Genomic DNA, 9,117 nt, shown 5'->3' with positions numbered 1-9,117 from the left:
TGACTCTAAGCAGTCAATATCCAATATCTGTAAGCTAGGGGAATAAATGTCATGGTCCTGCATGCGGATCTTGGCAGCATTCCATAACATTTGCTGTAGATGTCATAAGAAGTGGTGTTTTAGCATTCTTTAAGTTTGTCTCTGTTTTGTGTCATTTAATTATTTTTTATTTTATAAGTTTTTATTTAATTTCCAATAATATTAGTTTAATAAAGTTTAATATTAGTTTCAGTTTTAGGTGTACAATTTAGTGATTCAATACTAGGTGCTCATCACAACAAGTGGCCTCCTTAATCTCCTCACCTATTTCACCCACCTCCCCACTGGTAACCATCTGTTCTCTATAGTTAAGTCTGTTTCTTGGCTTGTCTCTTTTTCTCCTTTGCTTGTTTGTTTTGTTTCTTAAATTTCACATATGAGTGAAATTATATGGTATTTATCTTTCTCTGACTTATTTCACTTAGCATTTTACTCTCTAGCTCTGTCCATGTTGTTGCAAATGGCAAGATTTCATTCTTTTTTTATGGTTGAATAATATGTCTTTGCATATATGTATATTTTTCTTTGTATATATGTATTTATCATCTGTCTATCTATCTATCTATCTATCTATCTATCTATCTATCTATCTATCTATCTATCATCTATTTATCTACACCTCATATCTTCTTATCCATTCATTAGTCAATGGACATTTGGGCTCTTCCCATAATTTGGCTATTGTAGATGATGCTGCTATAAACATGTTATTTTTATTATTTTTTGTTTATTTTAAGTAACCTCTACCCCCAACATGTGGCTTGAACTCATAAGCTGGAGATCAAAGTCACATGTTCTACTGACTGAGCCAGCCAGATGTCATTTTGTTTTAGTAATATTCTTAAAAATGAGTGTTCTCATTTATAAAAAAAAGTAGCTTCATCCAAAAAACCAAAGCCTGTAAACTTTCTAATTTCTAAATTTCTAATCTTTTTTCCTTCTGATTTTTAAGTTGAATTTTCTTAAGACTTGTGGTATTGGAGAAATTAATTTGGTTTTGAAGTACCTTAATAAAAGTGAGTTAGCAAAAAGTCAGCATTAGAAAACACTAGTTTCTTAGAGCCTATCATGCTTCCTATTTAAAAATGGTGTGGTTTGCTGCCGATATTCCTCTCCAGGAAGATTCTATCCACTCCTCAATCAAGATCAAGTCATGCTTTGTTCCAGAGCTACTGAGAGTGTTGGTTGCTGTAGCTCACACATTCCTTCTAAAGTTGCCTCTAGGAATTGCCCTTGGCCAAAGGAAGCCACTTTGCAGATGGTTATGGCCCGTCCCCAGTTCCATGGCACCACTCATCCCTTGATTGGGCCACATGGGGTATAAAAGCTTGGTCCCCTTGCCTCAGTTTGGGACAATTTGGAAGGACCATTGCTACTAGAGTTCATCACAGGAAATGCTAAGGTCTCTGTTACAACTGTCTCATGGTTCGACCCTTCCCTCTGTCCAGTTCTGCTTTTCCTTTTTCTTTCTGTGTATTGTGCTGAGAGCATTTTCCAAAGGCAAATATCTATCTCAAATCTGTTTCCAGAAAACCCAGCCTGAGAAAATATTCTTTTTGTCACTTGATTATGCAAGAAAGGGAAATCATTCCTCCAAATAATAATGATAAAACAAGGTAGGTACATAATGTATTATATTCTAAAATCTGTTTTATTTAAAGATCTTATTTATTTATTCAGGAGAGACACACAGAGAGAGGCAGAGACCTAGGTGGAGGGAGAAGCAGGCTCCATGCAGGAGCCCAATGTGAGACTTGATCCAGGACTGCAGGATCATGATCTGGGTTGAAGGCAGGAGCTAAACCGTTGAGCACCCAGGCATGCCTAAAATTTAATTTTCAAAGGCAAGAGTCACATTTCCTATTAAGCATATCAACATGAAAATATTTTTAAACTGATTATTCTGACTAAATTTTTGGTGCCTGCTATCCAATTGTGATTAACAGTTTGTTAGTTATAATAAAAACATTTCAATTACTCTTCTTTTTCTCTTCATATATGGTTCCATATAATAACTCAGGGAATGGTCTTTGACTAAAATGAACTTTGTTAGAAAGACTGGAGAAAAGACATTTCAACATTTTAAGGGAACTATGTTATTGCCAACCCTAAGATATAAGATAAATTTTTTAAAAATATTCTCAGAAACAAAATTAGGAACATTTTGTTTTCTGGGTCACCTTGGCAAAGAAATGTAATGTCTCTGAGCACCACTTGTCCCTTTTGTAAAATGGAGACAATACTGACACTTTCAGCATAAACTTTGGTTAATGTTCATTCAGCCTAGACTCCATTTAAAAGCATCTTGAAGTTATATTACAGACTTCTGTAGCAGGCAATATGGCTGAGTAGATGTTCAGAGAACACTTTTTAGGGAAGGACATTTAAAATACTGGATAAAATATTTAAAAATCTCATATTTTTAAATGCATGGTTAATTTGTGGGCTGAAAGGAACATCTTCAGAAACCAAAATGAGAAAGCATAAATCTAGATATATAAACAATTACACTATTGGGCATTATCTGAGAGGAGAGGGAAGGGAAGGGAAGAGTATTTGCATTGCCCAGGTAGCCTATCTGAATTTGTTCACACTGTACACATGTGATAAAGGCAACAAAACTTGAGGCCTTGATAGGTGGCAAGATCAAATCAAAGATACTGCACAAAGTCACTACGCTGCCAGAGGCCATGAGAGCAACCTTTTTTCCCTAAATTGCTTAGTCGTGACTGTGACACCAGTCCATTGTGCCTGCCACATTCATGGAACATGTATTAAGATTTCTAAATGGTCACCAAGTGAGGGGCAGGTGCTTCCTACCCTTCCCCCTAGAATCTTCACTATACACAGAAATCAATTCCAGTCAGCTAAAAGATTTCAGTGGGAAAGGCAAGTCTTCAATACTTTTAGAAGTAAATATGTAATTTCTGCATAGGAATGGATTTATACATCAAAATCACAAAACATGAAGAAAAAAATGATAAATATGACATTAATTTATCAAAAGATTCCCCCAAACAGATAAAATGTCAAGTCACAAACTGAGAGAAAATATTTGCAACATATATAATCAATAAAGGATAGCATCTAGAACATTAAAAAAAAACCCCAGAAACCAATAAAAAAAGGTAATCTGCTGGAGAAGGTAAAAGATGTTAATAGACATTTCATAGGAGAGGAAAAATGAATAACCAATAAACTTATGAAAAGATATTCAACTTTATTAGTAATCAGAGATATGCCAACTTAAACCACAGTGAGATACATTCTATATCTATTATATTGGTAAAACTTAAAGTAAATTCACCAAAATTTGATGAAGACATAATAAACTGCACAGTCATTTTAGAAAACACCTTGGCATCATTTAATGAAGTTGATATACTTCATACACTCCTTCATAACTTTTACAAACCATCAATTTTAGACATAGACTTTACAATGTTTTCTAAGTCCTGATGTGCTAGGAACAGTTTGATATATACCACTTTTCCTATCTCTTTGCTTTCCCCCAAGTTTTTCTAGCTTGATAAAATTTATTGTTTTATCATTATACTTAAAGGACATATATGATTTACTTAATGAATCCCTCTTATTAGAGACTACGTTTTGGCAATTCTTTATTCATTTTTCATCATTTTTTCCTTCTAAAAATATGTAGGCAATATGAAGCAATTAAATTCAATGTTTAGATTTGGTCCACCATCAGTAGGGTACACATGGCTCTCCCATGGGATCTGCTTAAGTCAGATTGATAGTTAAGAATCCCCTGAAAGATACTACCACCCAATGGTTAACATAGGGGATCATCTGAACTAGCTGCTTTTTCTAATTCTCTCTTCATCTCTTGGTGATCTTACAAATGTTTTTCTGTTTCTCTTAACATCCTAAAACAACATTTTTTCCACCTTAAGGGATATACATTTTTTCCAGATTTCCTTAGCAATATTTTAAAAGAGAAGTACCTCTCAAGAACAGTATCTCATCTAAATCATTTAAAAATGTTCTTTAGAACCTACTGAAAATTTTCTACCTATTTCCTTATAGAACTAATCCTGTTTTTCATGAAACAAGGAATTCTTAGAACACGTACACAAAAAGTTATAGTAGTCTCATTACTTTTTGTTGTCTTTATGTGTTTGTATTTTTTCTTTTCCTTAAAGTCTTTGTGTATTTAAAGTTTTTAGTATTGCAGTGGTCGTTCCCATATTTTTCACCATGAATGCACCTATAGAGATTCTGCTTAAATGTAACTTAATTTTATGTGAAGAAATGCATTCTGAGTTAGTAAATGGGGGATTGACTATGATTATAAATAGTGCCACCTTGTAAAATTTTAGGGCAATGGCAACCATGCAGTCTTAATAATTCCTAATGTGTTCAGCTTATCCAAGTAAACCCCATTTAAGCATGATAATACTTTATCTAGTAAACTCCTTTTATAGTCCCTTCCATCTTTCCATCCTCAAATACTTATCAAGTCTACAATTTGCTATTGATAGAAAGATGTGCTAATAATACAAACATACATAGTTTCTCAGTGCTAGGTATATGTCTTTTAGAAAGTACAATATTTCCCCATGTCCTAAGACATTTTAGTAAATAGAAACAGTGGCTTTGGGTATATGACAGAGATAGAATTGTACAGTATAAAAAATTGTACAGTACACATACTATGTCAGTATATATTGTTTTAGCAGTTTAAGCTAGTTCTAATTCTAGAACCATTATATCTCTATACTTTAGAGTATTAAGTTCAGCTGAACTAAATCCAACTGACCAAATTGCCTAGTTACATACAATTCTACCACAAGATAAAGAAAATTCTATTTGTGGACCATATAAAACACTAACAGATTGGAAGAATACTGTTGGCTTAAAGAGATTCAACTCAAGGGTAGAGCTGTGTCCATGGAGGGTCAGAACTGTTCAGTTTAGGAGATGTTGTAGGTTTGTACAAAGACTATGATTTTATTGATAATTTTTTCTGTGTCATAACCCAAGAGGGTCAATAAGATGTTTTTTGTTTGTTTTTAAGAAATACAAGGATAACTTTTATGTCCTCATTGGAAAAATAATTTGTTTAACAGCAATAGTGATTAACACTTACTTGAGAAACCCTGAGGTAGTTCTAAAAGAATTTCATAGCACAAGGTTTGAAAGGATTCCCTCCTCCTTTATTGTGTGAGGAGAGGAAAAAAAAATCATTCTCAATGACACTTCAAATGTAAATTACCCAGTTTAAAAATGATCAAAGGCAGAGGAAAACATGTTGAAGATCACTATGACTGTCTTGAATCACATTTCTAAGGGCATGACACCAGTGACATGATTGCTTACCTTTTGTGTTATTAGACTATGATGGGCAATAACCACTGAATTCTGACTGAGATAAACCATCAAAAGATTATGTTTCCCATATCAAACTGTCAACTCAAACATTTTATTTATCTCTTGGTTCTTCCTTTGGGAAGCCAAATATGGGGGAATGAATGCCAATGTGATGTTGGATAAGACTTGGATTGTTCTCACCTACAAGACAGCTTCATATAACCTTTGCTTCTCCCCCCCCCACCTTTATTGATATATACTTGATATATAACATTATTTGAGTTTAAGGTGTACAGTATAATGATTTGATATATGTATATATTGCAAAAAGGTTACTACAATGTTAACACATCTATACCTCACATAGTTACATATTTTTTGTGTGGTAAGAACTTTACTCTCTTAGCAACTTTAAAATACACAATACATTATTGTTAACTATAGTCACCATGCTGTATATTATACCCCCAGAACTTATTTATTGTATAACTAAAAGCTTGTACCCTTCACCCATTTTCACTCCCCAAACCACATCTGCCTACTACTGTCTCAGGTAACCACAAATCTGTTCTCTGTTTCTAGGAGGTTTTTTTTTTTTTTTTTGTTATGTTTTGTTTTCTTTCAGATTCTGCATATAGGTGAGATAATTTACTATTTGTCTTTGTCTGACTTATTTCACTTAGCCTAACATCCTCAACTTTTGCATCTATAATTCATTCCCTTTCTAATGAATATTTAGGTATTTTGGGAATACCATTTTGGATATTAATATTTTCCTCTGATTCCTTTCCCAGTCAGTCAGCCTGTCATGTTGGATACTTAGGGGTGATTAAAGGGGAACATTAGAATGTCCAGTTAGCTCAGTTGGTCCGAGCATGGTGCTAAAAGGAAATAATAAGACAAAAAAATATCCGATGTGGAGATGTTTACAATGAAGACAAGGAGAGTAGGAACAATCAAAATAGCAGAATTTAATACAACCAAGGAAAAACAGTTATAAAAATGACAAACTTCTTGCCATAGGTCAGCCTATCGGGAGGAATATATTGGGCACCTGAAGCATATACACTAGGATTGAGTTTGGTCTTGAGGAGTTTAGTAGACCAGGTTAGGAGGCATCTCCCAGTAGGAGGACAGAATCATCTACAGGCCTGCTGCTTTCTTCCCATGCTATAACTTTTAGATTTAATCAGCATGTTAAACCTCACCAAAAAGGAAAGTTCAAATTCAAATGGTCTTATTGGCAAATTCCACCAAATATACAAAACATGGTGCCAATCGTATACAAAATCTTCCATTCAAAAGAATGACCATATTCCAATGTGTTTATGAGGCCAGCATAAACTTCATACCAAAATCTGAGAAGGTTAGTATTAGACAAATATCAGGCCAATCTCATTCATGAATGTAGATACCAAAATTCTAGACTAGTATGAGCAATCTGAAACTGTCAATATATGAAAAGGATATTATATCATAATCAAATATATTTTAACCCATAAATGCAAGATTGGTTTAACATTGGCAAATCAATTAGTGTAATTTTTCACATTAACAGTAATAAAAAAGTAGATGCAGAAAAATAATTTGATAACATTCAAAATTCATTCATGATAAAAACTTTTAACAAACTAGAAATAGAGGAAAAATCCTTAATCTGGTCATGGACATCTACAAAAAGCCTATAGCAAGCACCATACTGAAAGGACTGTTGCAAACTTTCCTCAGAGCTAGGAATGAGAAAGGAAGGCCTTACTTCTATTGTATATTGTTTTGTGGGCAAGAGAAATTAAAAGGTATAAGGATTCAAAACAAAGAAATAAAAAATGTTTTCTTAGATAATATAATTATATGCATTGAAATCCAAAGCAGTGTGCAGTTAAGTTATATAATTAATAAGTTTAGCAAGTTTTCTGGGTATAAGGTCAACATACAAATTTTTATATATTTCTACATAACAGAATAAAATTAGAAAATGTAAATTAGTGTTAAAAATAACTATTTTTTAGTAGCATTAAAAACACAAAATCCGTGGATATAAATCTAATGAAGGATATGTGAGGCATCTATACATAAACTTATAAAACATTATTAATGGAAATTAAAGATAAATCACAGGATGTGTGTACCATGTTTATTGATTACAGGATGTAATATATAGATGTCAACAGATTATGTAAAGATTTATAGATTTAAATCACAACCAAAATCTAAATCACTTAGATTTAAAAAAAATTTTTTTTAAAGATTTTATTTATTCATGAGAGACACACAGAGAGAGGCAGAGACACAGGCAGAGGGAGAAGCAGGCTCCATGAAGAGAGCCCGATGCGGGACTCTATTCTGGGTCTCTAGGATCAAGTCCTGGGCTAAAGGCAGACATTCAACCTCTGAGTCACCCAGGCGTTCCCCCCCCCATTTTTTTTAAATTTTTAAAATTAACAGGGTGATTCTAAAATTTATATGGAAATTCAAAAAGCTAAGAATATCCAAAATACTTTTGAAGTGGCAGAAAAATATAGACAACTCATACTATTGAATATCTGGCCTACAAGTCACAGTAATTGCTAATAGACCCATAGAATAGAAAAGAATAATCAGAACTGAATGTACACAAACATGAAGACTTGATTTATGATTAAAGTTAAAGTATAGCAGGGTAATGCAAAGACAGTCTTTTCAGTTGATGGTGCTGGGTCAATTAAATATTCATATGGGAAAAAATAAAATTCAACCTCTGTCTTTCTCCATTATTAAGTCTGGTTGAGCTCTGAGCATTGGCAGAATTGTAGCCAATGAGGTATATCTGAGGCACAATTGTTGCTAATTGAAATTCTGGTTGAAGACTAGAGCTAAATATAAATAGTAAACTAATAAACATTTCTAGAAAATAACATAAAAGAAGATCTGCATGATCTTGCCATGAGGAAAGATTTCTCAATATGAGGAAAAAAGCATTAACCACAAGTGAAAATATGAATAAATTAGACTACATTAAAATTAAGACGTTTTAATCATCAGAGGACACTGAGGAGAAAGTGAAAAGGCAAGCCACATAGTAGGAGAAGATATTTGCAATACATGCAGTTGACCAAGATCTCATTCCCAAATACAGAAAGAGTTTCTACAAATCAGTAAGAGGACTAGATAATCCTTATAATAATGGACTCTTGTTTTTAAAACTTTATTTTTAATTTTTATTTCTTAAAAATTTTATTAAAGTATAGTTGATAGAGAATATTATATTGGTTTCAGGTATATAACACAGTGATTTGACATACAGTATGCTGTGCTCACCGCAATAATTGTCACCATCCAATGTTATTACAATATTATTGACTGTATTCTCAATGCTATACTTTTCATCCCTGTTACTTATTTTATAACTGGAAACTTGTATTCCAGTTATCTTAATACTTTTCACTATTTCATCCTTCCTCCTACCATCCTCTCCTCTGGCAACCACCAGTTTCTTCTCTGCATTTATGAGTCTGTTTCTATTTTTTTGTGTATTTTTTTTTGTTTTTTAGATTCCATATATAAATGAAATCACATGGTATTTGTCTTTCTCTGACTTATTTCACTTAGCATAATAGTCTCTAGTTTCATCTGAGTTGTTGCAAATGGCGTGATCTTATTCTTTTTTTTGGGTTAATATTCCATAATATATATGAATTCTTTATCCATTTATCAGTCTATGGGGATGCGTGGGTGGCTCAGTGGTTGAGCGTCTGCCTTCAGCCTAGG

General features: G+C 33.1%; 1 pseudogene; it reads left to right on the top strand.

Moving 5' to 3' along the window:
- The first annotated feature begins 8,136 nt into the window (after positions 1 to 8,136).
- On the top strand, positions 8,137 to 8,260 carry LOC129501705 (U4 spliceosomal RNA; annotated as a pseudogene).
- The last annotated feature ends 857 nt before the right edge of the window (positions 8,261 to 9,117 follow it).

Source organism: Nyctereutes procyonoides, unplaced genomic scaffold (assembly GCF_905146905.1).
Source record: "Nyctereutes procyonoides isolate TBG_1078 unplaced genomic scaffold, NYPRO_anot_genome, whole genome shotgun sequence".
Lineage (NCBI taxonomy): Eukaryota > Metazoa > Chordata > Mammalia > Carnivora > Canidae > Nyctereutes > Nyctereutes procyonoides.
The sequence above is the reverse complement of the archived record's forward strand: the minus strand, read 5'-3'. Positions and strand labels throughout refer to the sequence as shown.